The following is a 16052-nucleotide window of genomic DNA, read 5'->3' as shown; positions in this document are numbered from 1 at the left end:
AGTACCTGATAAGTGACGACAACAACAGGTGGATATCACAAACCGATCCAGGGAGCTCAAGGTAACAGTGAGACAGTTATGATAAGTGTATTGAAGTGATCAGAGCACAGCCGTGTTGCAACGCAGTACCTGATATGTCCACCTCTTGCCCCCACCTACCCACCTGGTGCATCAGTAAAACCTCGACCTGACCTTATTAGGCCATTAGCTCACTCCTGCTGAAACTGACCTTATTAGGCAATTTCCTTGCTCCTCCTGAAACTGACCAGGTGACTGGGAGCAGCTGGCTATGTGACCGGTAGCACAGCCACCCTAACAGTCGGCTCACCTCCCAGCCAAAGGTTTGCCCTGATTCAAATGTCTCCCCTCCAATCAGGAGTAACCTTGGCCACCTGAAGTGATTAGTTTAAAGCCAGGGCATGCCCCAGGCTCCAGAGAGAACTCACCATCTGCTAGACACACCAGCTGCCCTGTTTTTTTCCCTCTCCCACTCTGGACTCCGAGCCTGAACGTGTAAGCCTGCTCTATGTTGCTACTTAGCTTCAGGGGTGATGTTGCAACTTTCCCCGCTGGGACTGGTAAGATCCTAACCTTCTTTCTCTTTCAGTTTCTGTTTTAAATCTGCTCTGAAAGCAGAAGCTGCCCCCCCCCCCATTGCTAACCCTCTTTCCCTTTCAGTTTCTGTTTTAAACCTACTCTGAAAGCAGAAGCCCTCCCCCCACTGCTAACCTTCTCTCTCTTTCATTTTCTGTTTTAAATCTGCTCTTGAAGCAGAAGCTGCCCCCCCCCATTGCTAACTCTCTTTCCCTTTCAGTTTCTGTTTTAAACCTACTCTGAAAGCAGAAGCCGCCCCCCCCCCCATTGCTAACCCTCTCTCTCATTTAGTTTCTGTTTTAACTGCCCGTTTGCCCCTTTGCAGTTAACTGCCTGTGTGACCCCCCCTTCTGTGCAGTTTCTGTTTTAAACCCCGTTTGCCCCTTTGCAGTTGACTGCCCGTTTGCCCCTTTGCAGTTGACTGCCCGTGTGACCCCCCCTTCTGTGCAGTTTCTGTTTTAAACCCCGTTTGCCCCTTTGCAGTTGACTGCCCGTTTGCCCCTTTGCAGTTGACTGCCCGTGTGACCCCCCCTTCTGTGCAGTTTCTGTTTTAAACCCCGTTTGCCCCCTTTGCAGTTGACTGCCCGTTTGCCCCCTTTGCAGTTGACTGCCCGTGTGACACCCCCCCCCCCCCCATTTTCTGTGCCCTGTGATTAACTCATTGTCTGTGAAATCTCTATGTGAGAGCATTCCCTCCTGTAGTTAATTGCTTCTGCCTCTGTGCTTTTCAGTTAAGTCTGTGTAACACCTTTCTGTTTCCTACAAGCAACTAGTTGTCTGTGTAGCATAGTGGTAAGTGTCCCTGTCTACCATGTGGAAGACCAGGGTTTGATTCTTGGTCAAGGAACCACTGTCTGGTTAATATTAGTTTAGCTCTTTGTAGTTAGTTGCCTGTTTAATACTTTCTTATATCAGTTTGTTTTGTGCTTAATTGTTTTATGTCCTTTTATAACTAGTTAAAACTATATTACTCCTGTGTTTATAATTAAACCCATTTATTTCCAATTGATTAATTATTGACTCTGGGGGATCTTTTACCTGTCGGAACAAGCCGTTGATTAAGCATTGTTGGTATTGTGGCATAGGTGAGTAGTAAGGGGAAAGGAAGTAATGACTTTGTGGATATTTACAGGGAGCTTCTCTCATAGGTAGATAGCTAGCGTGAGAGAAAGGAAATGGTGCTTGTGGGAAAATTTGACAAACAGGCGATAAAGTCTAGTATTCTTGGGGGAGTAGAGGCAGAGGGTTGATGGCTCAATACTGTGTAAGAGATAAGTAGGGAAAGGGTAAAACATGAAAAGCCTTAAAAGTCCAAAGACCTACTTTGTGCTTTATTGAAGTGGAAAAGAAGGAGCCGGTGAAGAGGTGCAGTGAGAGGAGTGGCCAGGTGGTGGTGAAGGTGTAGCCAGGACAATGGGGCCGCATGCGGAGGCAGCACACTGCTTCAACAGTCTCTGCATGTGGCATTCCTCTAGAGCCACAGACATTCCTCACGCTTTAAAGAAACACAAAGGGACACAGATGTACAACAAGTAATAAATAACTCCAGCTACCCGCCCTCTGAAATAATCCCCTTTGGACGGAAGGAGTCCTCACCAGTGGCTGTAGGGTGGTGTAATTATGTTCACATTCCCAACAGTTGTATTTGCAATACATTTATAATATACATTGATTTTTAACTGTGACAGGATGTCAATACTCCACCCACATTTTCATAGGTACAAATATTATTATGGTGTCACTGTATAAATGAGAAGAGGGCTGATTCCAACAAGACAGCTTCTTTATAAACACACAGATCTGGGTAATCTGCAATTAAGTCAGTGGGCCTTGTGCTGCTTACTCACTTGGGCACTTGAAAATGCCCATGCAATGCGAGTCTCTGTTTCTTCTAGCTTGGTATTTGCCATGCACCACACTCATTGGGAAATCTGAGCAATTTACAAGAACAAGTGGCTCATTGCTGCATAATTCTTTCTCATTATCACCACCCCGCTTATGGAAGAAAGGATTGCCTATGATTTTTAAATAACTATTTTGATGGCCCAGTGTATAACTAATTCAATTATGCAGCCACTCAAATGGCTGCAGAGTTTCTTTTTGCTAAGATTCTGCATAATTCTCTGTTTCTATAAATGAAAACAAATGGAATTCCTTGTCATTTTCCAGCTCCTCAGATCATCCACTATTGATTAAGAAGAACTCCAGAGATGAGAAATAGTGTGGTTGCCTGAGAAGTGGAGAAACGAGACATTCTGCAGCAGAGACGTTTAAGCACTGTTTGCAAGGGATGAAGGAACTGTGATCTAGTATTCAGTGGTGAATGAAGGTAGCGTCTTGATTATTATCCTAGGATGATATATTTAGCAGGCTGGCTGCCACAATGTGGACCAGCTGGAGTTTTTTCAGGGTTTTATGTTCATTCAGACAAAAGTAATTCTAATAATCAAGCCCAGAAGTCACAAAAACATGGATCGTTGTGGCCAGCTGTGAGGGAGTGGACTAGTCCCAGAGGCCCCCTACTGGAGGCCTCAGGGTCCTGACACACCCTATCCCAGAAAAGAGCAAAGGAGAAATCCTCCAAGCAGCCAATGAGAGAGGCTGCAGAGAGCAGGCCCAGAAGGACCATATAAAAGGACCTGCAAGACAGAGAAGCAGTTAGTTACAGGCTGGAGTTGTAGGAGAGAGAACAGTGTTCCTGGCTGGCTGAAAGAGCAGTAGGACAATGGACAGTTCAGAGCTGGCAAGGCCTGGGAGAACAAAGTAGTTACTCCTGGCTGGCTGCTGGGACTGAGTAAGGACTGAGCCCAGGGAGGGCCACAGGAAGACAGTATCACCAGGGAGGAAGCCCTAGGGTATGGTCCCATACTAGGGCTAGGATTACTTAGACTGTAAACCCCAGAGGAGTTTGTTCTGTTTCACATTCAGACTGTGTGTGAGACTTGGCTAGAGGGCTAAATCACTGAAAACCTTCCTGAGAAACCACCAACAGGAGTTGCCATAAACTGAAAGACTGCAGACACACCCGACCAGAATGGGGTGCTTGCGAGAGGTGGGTGCTGCCCATTACATCAGGTTTGTCACTATTGTGTATAGTCTGCTGGCTAGCCACAAGTGTAAGAATTTTTAGCAGCCATCTGCAGGATTAGCAAAAAGTGGATCACAATGCTGTGATTGTTATGAACTGCTGGAAGATTTCCCTGATGGAATGTGATGATGTCATGCCATCTAGTTTTTCAAAATACCTTCCACATCCCACCAGCATAATTTCTGTTTAATCAAAATTCCATTTCAGACAGCTGCTCTTAATCTCTTTTATTTAAGCATTGAGGTAACTGGGAGAATGTGTGGGAGGGTAGATACACTTTATTAACTTCTATAAACTAAAGACAATACCCCCTAATAAAAAACAAACAATATAAGAAAGAGCAGCAGAAGTAAAAAGAGAATACAGGGAAGTCCAGCAAGGGAATGGGGGCTGTTCATTTTATCACTGGATGCAACATGTATGATTATTTGCCATACGAGTGGGTGGTGTATGTGTGCATTTGGTGCAAGGAGTTTCTGGCCCTCAGAGACTGCATATGAGCTTTAGAGACCAGGGTTACTGAACAGGAGGAGCTAAAGGAGACAGAGAGAGAGGTACATAGATGAGGCTTTCTGGGACACAGTAGAATGGTCCCATCCCCGGTATGACAGCCTCTGTACTGTTGAGAATGAAAGTCTAAGGGAATGAGAGCATCAAACTGGAGTGGAGGGAAACAATTCTATAGTTGGGACACTGCTTCCAAGTGATGTCATGGTTTTCTCTCACACTGAGGATATCTCTCTGTGGGAGGGAACTCCAGTTATTAGGCAAAGACAGGTAATAGTAATGGAATAGATCATTAGAAACATAGATATCTGGGTTTGTGATGACTGGGATAATGGCATGGTGACTTGCCTGTCAGGTGCAAAGGTTATGGATCTCTCGAGATATCTAGAGAGATGTATATGTAGTGCTGGGGAGAAGCCAGGGGTCGTGGTACATGTAGGTACCAATGACATAGGGAAGGATAGGAGAGAGGTCCTGGGGGGCCAAATTTAGGCTGTTAGGTAAAAGATTGAAGTCCAGCACCTCCATGGTAGCATTCTCTGAAATGTTTCCAGTTCCACGTGCAGGACCAGTTAGGCAGAACTGCAGGGTCTCAATGCATGGATGAGATGATGGTGTGGGGAAGAGGTGTTTAGGTTTAGGCTCATAGACTTTAAGGTCACAAGGGACCATTATGATCATCTAGTCTGATCTCCTGTACATCTCAGGACACAGAACCTCACCCACTCACTGCTATAACAGACCCCTAACTTATGGCTGAGTTATTGAAATTCTCAAATCATGGTTTAAAGTTTTTAAGGTGCAGAGAATCCACCAGCAAGTGACCCATGCTACAGAGGAAGGCGAAAAAAACCCAGGGCCTCTGCCAATCTGCCATGGGGGAAAATTCCTTCACAACCCCAAATATGGCAATCTGCTAAACCCTGAGCATATGGGCAAGACTCACCAGCCAGATACCCAAGAAAGAATTTTCTGTAGTAATTCAGAACCCATCCCATCTAACATCCCATCACAGGCCATTCGACATATTAACCAATAGTTGTCAAAGATCAGTTAATTGCCAAATTAGGCTGTCCCATCATACCATCCCCTTTATTGGGAACTGGAGAATCTTGGGAAAGGGGGAGCCTATATAGGAAGGATGGGCTCCACCTAAACCAAAATGGAACTAGTTTGTTGGCACATAAAATTAAAAAGGTCATAGAGCATTTTTTAAACTAATGGCTGGGGGAAGGCCGACAGGTGTGGAAGAGCATGTGGTTTGGACAGAGACATTCCTTGGGGCTGGATCTATTAATGGAAATTCTCTATATCCTAGTATAGAGGTGAGGATGGAAGAGGATAAAATATGGGTAGGATCTGATGAGATACAGTCCAATGAAAAGGAGTCCCATTCAATTACATCACATAATGGCAGACAGCTAAAAAGTGACAATTTTTAAGTGCTTATATACAAATGCTGAAGTATAAAGACTAAGATGGTTGAACTTGAATGACTCATAAAAATAGGATATTGATATAATAGGCATCACAGAAATTTGATGGAAGGATATATATATAGTAATAATTATAATGTAATTATAATATGATAATATATATAACGGAAGGACAAAATAGGTCATACTGGTGGGGGAGTGGCACTATATGTGAAAGAAAGCATAGAGTTAAATTAAATAAAAATCTTAAATGAATCAAACTGTTCCATAGAATCTCAATGGATAATAATTCCATGCTTGAATAATAAGAATATAGCAGTAGGGATATACTACAGGCCACCTGACCAGGATGGTGATAGTGACTCTAAAATGCTTAGGGAGATTAGCGAGGCTATAAAAATAAAAAACCCCACTAATAATGGGAGATTTCAACTATCCCCATATTGACTGGGTACATGTCGTCTCTGAATGGGATGCAGAGATAAAGTTTCCTGGCACCTTAAATGATTGCTTCCTGGAGCAGCTAGTCCTGGAACTCACAAGAGAAGAGGCAATTGTTGATTTAATCCTAAATGGAGCATAGGATCTGTCCAAGAGGTGAAGATAGCTGAACCACTTGGTAATAGTGACCATAACATAATAAAATGTTAACATCTCTGGGGGTAGTTTGTGGGGACACCAAAGCAGCCCACGATGGTAGCATTTAATTTCAGAAAGGAAACTAGAAAAAATGAGGATGTTAAACAGAAATTAAAAGGTACAGTGCCAAAAGTGAAATCCCTGCAAGCTGTATGGAAACTTTTTAAAGACGCCATAATAGAGGTTCAATTTAAATGTATATCCCAAATTAAAAAACATAGTAAGAAGACCAAAAAACCCCCCCACTGTGGCTAAACTACAAAGTAAAAGAAGCAGTTAGAGGAAAAAAGACATCCTTTAAAAAGTGGAAGTTAAATCCTATAGAGTAAAATAGAAAGGAACATACACTCTGGCAAGTGAAGTGTAAAAATATAATTAGGAAGGCCAAGAAAGAATTTGAGGAACAGCCAACCAAGGACTCAAAGAGTAACAGAAAAAAAAATTTAAGTATATCAGAAGCAGGAAGCCTGCTAAACAACCAGTGGGGCCACTGGATGATCAAGATGCTAAAGGAGCACGCAAGGAAGATAAGGCTATTGCATAGAAACTAAATGAATTCTTTGTGTTGATCTTCATGACTGAGGATGTGAAGGAGATTCCCCGACCTGAACCATTCTTTTTAAATGACAGATCTGAGGAATTGTCCTAGATTGAGGTGTCATCAGAGGAAGTTTTGGAACAAATTGATACATTAAATTGTAATAAGTCACCAGGACCAGATGGTATCCACCCAAGAGTTCTGAAGGAACTCAAATGTGAAATTGCAGAGCTACTAACTGTGGTATGTAACCTATCATTTAAATCACCTTCTATCCCAGATGATTGGAGGATAGCTAATGTGATGCCATTTTTTAAAAAAGGTTCCAGAGGCAATCCTGGCAATTACAAGTTGGTAAACCTAACTTCAGTATCAGGCAAATTGGCTGAAACTATAGTAAAGAACAGAATTATCAGACACATAGATGAATATGATTTGTTGGGAAAGAGTCAACATGGTTTTGTAAAGGGAAATCATGCCCCACCAATCTACTAGAATTCTTTGAGAGGGTCAGCAAGTATGTTGACAAGAGTGATCCAGTGGACATAGTGTACTTCGATTTTCAGAAAGCCTTTGATAAGGTCCCTCACCAAAGGCTCTTAAGTAAAGTAAGCAGTTATGGGATAAGAGGGAAGGTCATCTCCTGAAGCAATAACTGGCAAAAAGATAGAAACAAAGGGTAGGAACAAATGGTTAGTTTTCAGAATGGAGAGAGGTAAATACTGGTGTACCTCAGGGGTCTGTACTGAGAACAGTACTATTCAACATATTCATAAATTATCTGGAAAAAGGGGTAAACAGTGAGGTGGCAAAATGTTCAGATGATACAAAACTACTCAAGATAGTTTAGTCCAAAGCAGACTGCAAAGAGTTACAAAGGGACCTCACAAAACTGGGTGACTGGGCAAGAAAATGGCAGATGAAATTCAATGTTGATAAATGCAAAGTAATGCACATTGGAAAACATAATCCCAACTGTACATCTAAAATGATGAGGTCTAAATTTGCTGTTACCACTCAGGTATGAGATGTTGGCGTCATTCTGAATGGTTTTCTGAAAACATCCACTCAATGTGCAGCGGCACTTAAAAAAGCTAACAAAATGTTGGGAATGATTAAGAAAGGGCTAGATAAGACTGAAAATATCATATTGCCTCTTTATAAATCCATGATATGTCCACATCTTGAATATTGCACTAAAAATACTTTCTACAGTGATTCCCCATTTACAGCTAAATTTTGAGACCTGTCACTGTGCAGGTTTTTAATCCATTTAATGTGTGCCATGTTAATTTTAGATGGTTTTAGCTTTTAATAAAAATGTCATGTGGTACCAAGTCAAAAATTACACTATTATATTTTTCAACCAAACCTATAATCTCATCCATAAAAAAAGATATCAAGGTAGTTTGACAGAATCTATTTTTCATAAACCCATGTTGACTGGCATTAACTATATCACCCTCCTTTAATTGTTTATTAATTGAGTCTCATATCAGTTGCTCCATTATTTTACTGGGATTGATGTCAGACTGAAAGGCCTATAATTACCCAGGACCTCATTTTACCCTTTAAAAAATATTGGCGCATTAGCTTTCTTTCAGTTTGTTCAAAGTGACGGAAGTCTGAGGGAGAATGCTGGTGGAACTGTTTTCAAAGGAAAATTGTCCCTTAACTAATGTTGGCATTATAGCACAGACTCCATTTCTCAGATAATCTAGAAACTTTTCATTTAGATGTTTTCATAGATTAACTGGGAAGTCACTGTCTCATTTCATTATGAAGGTGATGCATTGATATAGTTTGCCAAACTTTATAAAAAGCTTTTCAAACACACCCTTTTACTTTCTATACTCTTCTTCAACTAGACAGTGAGTTACAGCTCAATTTCTGATGCCAACCTCTGTTTGGATAGGTATCCAGCTCTGAACTGCCTTTGAGAGTTGTTCACTGTTGCCTTGGTATGGAATGGGAAAACTTTAGAAATTTGACAGTGTCCACCTGGAATCCTCTTTCATCTCACAGGTCTTGATTAGAGAGATTGAAATCAGCCCTTGGTGATCTGCAAAGTGAATTAATCTGCACATGATGTAGTGTGTGGACTTTATTTTCTGTCTAATTTAGGGTGTAAAGTCTTCAGCAGAGGGATAATTTGTTTGGCACAACACATTGACAATGCATACATAACTGTGGAGTGTTTTTTAATAAAATAAGGAATACATATGTACCATTTGTGAGCATAAAGCCAGATCCTCAGATGATGTAAAATACAATCACTCAGTTGAAGTCAATGTAATTATGCCAATTTTTAACATCTGAGAATCTAACTCCAAAGTTTTACAGGCTACAGGTACATGGATTGGTCTTCAGGATTAGTAATTAATAATTTCTGCTGAAAATATTTGATGTATTAAAATACGCTTTAAATAACATAGACTTTAAAATGTAGTATATACTTTATAGTTTAGTAATTGTACTTTGTTTACACTACGCTAATACTAAATATACTATATGGTATTAATTAATTATCATAGAATCATAGAAATCTAGGGCTGGAAGTGACCTCAATAATTCCATCCTCTTTTACAGTAACAGGGCCAAGTAAAACTAGACCATCTCTGGCAGCAGTTTGTCCAACCTGTTCTTAACCTCCAGTGATGGGGATTCCACAACCTCCTTGGGAAACCTAGTCCAGATCTTAACTACCCTTATATTCAGAAAGATTTTTCCTACTATCTAACTTAAATCCCCTTTACTGCAGATTAAGCCCATTAATTCTTGTCCTACCTTCAGTGACCATGGGTATTATGGGATGCCTAGGGAACACAAAGATTGGGGGACTCATTGTGTTAGGCACCGTACAAACAGAGTCACAGACAATCTCTGTCCTAAAGATCTGGAAAGGGATATAACATATCCTGTAGCTTTTCCTGTCTATAAAATGGAGCAGACAAGACCCTTGGTCCTACAAATACTTCAACATGAGTATAACTTTACCCATGCAAATAAACTCCACAGATTTCAATGAGTTGAGACTATCTTCCTAACATTGAAGTCAATGACAGAAATTCCATTCATTTCAATGGTGCAAGATCAGGTCCTATGAAATTACTCACATGAGTAAAGTTATTAATTCCCTATGATCCCAAAACTGAGCTTTAAAATAAATAGTGAGAATCTTATATAACTGCTAATATTGGAAATCTTTAAACTGTGACATTTTGAGGGACAAATGAAGGACAAACTTTTTAATTGTGTAGAAATTACACTGCACTTAGCAGAGCTTTTTGGAGACAGAATTGTAAAAGTCGACTCTTAAATAAGGACAATCTAATCTATTTTTAAGTTAATTCCAGTGACCTATGGTGCTGCATGTTTACTAAAATTCTTTTCAAGTTTTTAAACAAAGCAATATACTGCATATTTCTGAATGACTACAACCAAAAATGTGCATAGCTTTTTTTGACCCACCTTATCACAGATATTTTTTTGCATCCTATAGACATTTAAGACTTTTTTCTTGTAGTGCAAAAGTCTCGTGCATAGAAAGCATGATATTTGCTTTGTTTCTTCTTCTTTTCACATGTACGGTCATTCAGCCTATCATTATAAATACAAATTCTTCTTCTTTCTTTGAAAAGGACAGGAACTGAGGGGTATGCCAAAAATAATATATGTCAAATGTGTCCTGTAGCTAAAATAATGCCTGGTTCCTCTGCAATTTAGAACTCTAGCTTGGCAGAAGTCATCCGGTTTGTAAACCTTTCTTTACTCTGAAAATCCATATCCTATCATGAAGATTTCTTTTAACTTTGCTCACAATACACAGATAATAGAGTTGATATTATTGTAACTCTGAAATTAATTTGTCATAGGTTTAGGCTTTTCTCACACTACACATTGTTACTAAAAGGAGATATCCACACAGAATGCTGTACCTTCAGTTTTACTTTAAGAATAAGGGAAGACTTGAAAATCAAATATTTAAATGAGGGAATTCCAGTGTACATTTGCCAGGTAAAGGGTACAATATACGTTCAAGGCAGAAATCCAGTTCAACATATTTTACTATAGCATACATCATGTCTTCTGCAGCTATAATGAATTCTCCTATCTGACATATACACACTACCAACAATTCCACTGTGAACCTTAGGAGATATCGGTTGTTGATTCCTGAAGCTCTCCCAAGATGTAACACTGAACTTGTTCCACATTCCATCTTCTGAGGAAAAACAACAAGAGTCTTGTAGCACTTTAAAGACTAACAGATTTAATTTCTGCAGGCATAAGCTTTTGTGGGCTGTAACCTACTTCCTCAGATGTAAGGAATATAAATCAGATCGCAGGGGTGTGTGTGTGTGTGTGTATACATATCTAACGCTAAAGAACAGCAATGGGGAAGTAGTTGAGGCCTATTCATAACTATTGATAGAGGTGAGAATGTGTGAACAGTGACAATTACTTCTTGTAATGAGAGAACCATTCCAAGTCCCTATTTAGACCCAGTTTGATTGTGTCATGGTTGCAGATCAGTTCAAGCTCAGCAGTTTCTCTTTGAAGTCTGTTTTTGAAGTTTTTTTTTGTAGAAGTACGGCAACTTTCAAGTCAGCTACAGAGTGTCCTGGGAGACTGAAGTGCTCTCCTACCGGTTTATGGATGTTTCTATTTTTTTATGTCTGATTTGTGTCCATTTATTTTTTTGCGTAGTGACAGTCCGGTTTGGCCAATGTACATGGCAGAGGGGCATTGCTGGCACATGATGACATATATTATATTAGTAGATGTGCAGGTGAACGAGCTCTTTATGGTGTGGCTGATGTGGTTAGGACCTGTGATGGTGTCACTAGAGTCGATGTGTGGGCAGAGCTGGCAACAGGGTTTGTTGCAGGGATATGTTCCTGGGTTAGTGTTCTTCTTGTATGGTGTACGGTTGCTGGTGAATATTTGCTTCAGGTTGGGTGACTGTCTGTAAGGAAGGATAGGTCTGCTTCCCACAGCTTGAGCGAGTGAAGGATCATCTGCTAGGATAGGTTGTAGATCCTTAATGATGTGCTAGAGAGATTTTAATTGGGGGCTGTAGGTGATGGCCAGTGGTGTTCTGTTTTCTGTGTTGGGTCTGTCCTGTAGTTAGGTGACTTCTGGGTACCCATCTGATTCTGTCAATTTGTTTCTTCACCTCTCCAGGTGGGTATTGTAGTTTTAAGAATGTTTTTTGGAGATCCTGTAGGTGTTTGTCTCTGCCTGAGGGATTGGAGCAAATCCGGTTGTATCTTAGGGCTTGGCTGTTGACAATGGGTCATGTAATGTGTCCAGGTTGGAAGCTGGAGGAATGAAGATATGTATTGCAGTCAGTTGGTTTTCGGTACAGGGTGGTATTAATGTGACCATCCTTTATTTGTATTGTAGTGTGCAGGAAGTGGATTTCTTGTGTGGACTGGTCCAGGCTGACTCTCTCCTCAGGACGTATGCCACCAGCACTCCTAGCTATCTTCGTGATACCAATGATTTCCTGAGAAAACTACCATCCATCGATGATCTCCCAGAAAACACCATCCTAGCCACTATGGATGTAGAAGCTCCATGTTAGCTATCCTTCTCTATGGACTGATTACTGCCTTTTTTGGTTTTGGCAAAAATCAGAACTAAAATTTGCCTAGCAACAGGAGATATATATAATCCCAAGAGTGGGACAGATTGGGGTTGTCCATCCAGGAGGCAGCTATGAACCCAATGGATTGTCCAAGAAGTAGCAGAGAGAAACACCACCTTCCAGAAGATAGAAGAGAGCAGTCACCCACACCTTACCTTGTAGTTCCTGAATTCGGGATCATGCAGCTCCAGTTTGAAGACATTGTAGTCATGGTCAACATTCTAAAGAGAGAAGAAACAACTGTAATGTATTAACTTTGGGCTCAGGGTTTTGTTATCAGTACAGGCTCTGGAGTTCAGGCTCCCATTTAATCTTAACACCGAGTGAACCCTTTATGTTGTGTTGCCCCTAATAAAATGTCATTTGGTTTAACTCACAGAGGGTCTAACGTTATATTTTCAACTGCCAAGTGATTAGATATGGTGGGATTGAATCTAGATAGTGCATTTTCAGTAAAACTATATTATGGGTTGAAGGTTGTGTGTCTCCTTTTCCCTGTACATCGCCTGTAAAGGCAAAAATAAAAAGATTTGATCTATAGCTTACCTAGAGTTGTTGTCCTTTTTCATATAATACAAGAACAAGGGCACATTCAGTCAAGTTGAAAGATATTATATTTAAAAATGATCAAAGGAAATGCACAGTTAGTCTGTGGAGCTCAATGCCACAGGATATAATTGAGGCCAAGGCTTAGCAGGTTTCAGAAAGGATATGAGATTTCTATGGATAATGAGAACATCTAGAGTTACAGTGGTAAGGTTTAAAGCACTAAACAAAGGAATAATAATAATACAAATTAATAATTAATAAAGCTTGTCAGGGATATGGCCTTATGTTCTGATGCATAAGCCAACTGCAATTGAGCGGGTTAGGAAGAAACTTTTCCTGTAGCAGGTAGCATAACTGCTTCTTACAGGGCTCCTTGTACAGTCTGTTGAAGCACTTGGTAGTTGCCAGTGTCAGAAACAGGATATTGGATTATATAGACCATTATGCTGGGTCAGACATTTCCTGTGATTCTGTGTTTCTATTTTCTTGAAATATTGGTGTTCACCTTACCTTTTACAGTGCACTTCTGATCTTCCCCAGTAGATTCCAATTGTAGCCACTCCACTGGTAGCTCTACTCAGCCTCCACCCTGCCTTTGCAGCTATGTTCTCTTGTCCCAGTACCACCAGCAGAGTCATTTTCTCCATTTCCCTTTTTCCCATACACAAGCTGGCCAGCCCCCACCATGTCTACCTCCCTGATAAGTGGAAAAGGGCTTTTTCTTAAATTTTAACTAAATATTGTCTATTTAACTAAAGCTATTGTCAGATTCACCAAGATGGGATATTTGAAAGAAGATAATTTCAAAAAGGGTGAGATTTTTAAATGTTTAATTGAAGCATATAATAAAGAGAGAGAGCAAGCAGGTTACAGATGAAACATATAAGGAAGATGGAGAGGTGGGCTGAAGTATGTAGGGATGAGGAGAATCAAAAGCACAACAGAGTTTTTAAGGAAAGAGTGGGATGCAGTTGATCTTCATCTTTACGCTTCTTATTCTTGTTATGAGGGCCCTGCATGGTTCTGCCACACTCTGCTTATCTAACTCCTCAGCTGGTGTAAATCAGCATAGCTCCACTGATTTCAATGGAGCTATGACAATTTGTACCAGCTGAAGATCCAATCCACTGTTTTTTTTTCATCTCTCCAACAGTCGCTCTTTCTTCCACACCAATGTCTGCGGATAGAAAATCAATACTGAACTGCTTGGTAGGCCACTACCCTCTAAACTTTCAAATTACTCCTGAAGACCTATTTCTCACATTCCATAAACAGGAAGTTAACCAATTAGTAGAGCAATGTGAAAAATCAGAACTTTCATCCCATGGGAAAGTCCAGCTTGTCAACATTTTTTTCATCCAAAATCAAGAGTAAAGGTTGAAATATAGAAATTTGTCATTGAATAAAATTTTCTGGAGAATATCAGTTCAGAATGGTGAATTGTTTCATTAAATATTTGTATCAAAATGAAACATTTCAATATTCCTGAATGGAAACTTTGGGTAGGGTTCTCCTCCCTAGAGATAGAATTCCCATGGGTAGGGGGCCCGGCCATAGCGTAACTGTTCATATAGCGAGTGGACTTGGTCCTAGGGTTACGGATCATATGCGTACAGGACCCCACCTTAGGGTCTGGGTTCCTATGGGTAGGGCATCCCCGCCATAGGATTTGGGTTCCTATGTCTATGGGAGTTGGGCCTAGGGTTAGGTTTCCTATGCGTAGGGGTCCCTACCGTAGATTTATGGTTCCTATGGGTAGCAGCCTTGGGGCTAGAGTTAGTTTCTATGCATAGGGGACTTGGGGCTAGAGCTGTGTTCCTATGAGGAGGGGTCCCCATCCTAGGTTTAGTTTTCGTATGGGTAGGAGATTTGCGGATAGAGTTATGGTTCCTATGGGTAGAGGCCTTCATCATAGGGTTAGTATGTGTAGAGGACTTGGAGCTAGGATTTGATTTTCTATAGGTGGGAAATTGGGGCTAGGGTTAGGGTTCCATTGGGTTGCAGTTGCCGACCTAGGGTTAAGGATCCTAGCGGTAGGGGTCCCCATCCTAGAGTTAATATGGCTATGTATAGGGGATTTGGGGCTAGAGCTAGGATTTCTATGGGTAGGGGACCCGGCCCTAGGGTTATGGCTCCTATAGGTAGCGGACTTGAGGCTAGGGTTAGGGTTCCTATGGGAAGGGTTCCCCGCCGTAGGGGTATGGTTACTATATGTAGGGCACATAGGACTGGGGTAAGGGTTCCTATGGGTCGGAAAGTCTACCATAAGGTTAGGGTTCCTATGGGTAGGGGAGTTGGGGATCGGGTTAGGGTTCCAATGGTAGGGGTCCTTACCTTAGGCTTATGCTTCCTATGGGTAGGAGCCTTGGGGCTAGGGTTAGAGTTCCTATGCATAGGGGACTTGGGGCTGGGTTCCTATGGGATGTGAGGCTCTGGTTACATGTCCTGTGGGTAGGGTTCCCCGCCCTATGGTAAAGGTTCCAATGGGTAGTGGATTTGGTGCTTAGGTTAAGTTTCTCATCAGTAGGCGATTGGGGCTAGGGTTAGGGTTCTATCGGTAGGGGACATTGGGCTTTGTTTAGAGTTCCAATCGATGGCGGTCTCCTTCCTATGTTTAGGGTTCCTATGGCTAAGGGTCCCTGTCCTAGGATTATGGTTCATATACGTTAGGGGCCTTGGGCCTAGAGTTTGGCTTCCTATGTGTAGAGGACTTGGTGTAGGGCTAGCGTTTCAATGGGAGGGAGTCCCTCCTTTTTTATTAAGTTTCCTATGGGTAGAGGTCTGCATCCTCCGTTTAGTTTTCCTATTGGTAGGGGAATTGGGGCTAGAGTTGCGGTTCCTATAGGTAGGGGTCCCCGCCCAAGGTTAGGATTCCTATCGACAGGGGACTTCAGGCAAGAGTTAAGGTTCTTATGATTAGGGTTCCTATGAATGGGGCCTTGAAACTAGGGTTAGGGCTTCTATGGGTAGGGAACTGTGCAGCCCATAAAACCCTGGTCAGGAAAGAGAGAGATGCAGGTCTCTATCCAAGAAAGGTAATGGTTGAGG

The 16052-nt window shown here is 41.4% G+C and overlaps 1 long non-coding RNA gene across 1 annotated transcript; it reads left to right on the top strand.

Annotated features, from left to right (window-relative positions):
- The first annotated feature begins 2796 nt into the window (after nucleotides 1-2796).
- On the top strand, nucleotides 2797-12307 carry LOC137155561 (uncharacterized). The gene is made up of 2 exons (XR_010920527.1): nucleotides 2797-2923; nucleotides 12212-12307. It is a non-coding gene; the product is annotated as an uncharacterized lncRNA (long non-coding RNA).
- The last annotated feature ends 3745 nt before the right edge of the window (nucleotides 12308-16052 follow it).

The sequence above is a fragment of the Emydura macquarii genome, unplaced genomic scaffold, assembly GCF_026122565.2.
Source record: "Emydura macquarii macquarii isolate MOO-44397 ecotype Brisbane River unplaced genomic scaffold, CSIRO-AGI_Emac_v2 contig_1363, whole genome shotgun sequence".
Lineage (NCBI taxonomy): Eukaryota > Metazoa > Chordata > Testudines > Chelidae > Emydura > Emydura macquarii.
This window is presented reverse-complemented; position numbering and strand designations above follow the sequence as displayed.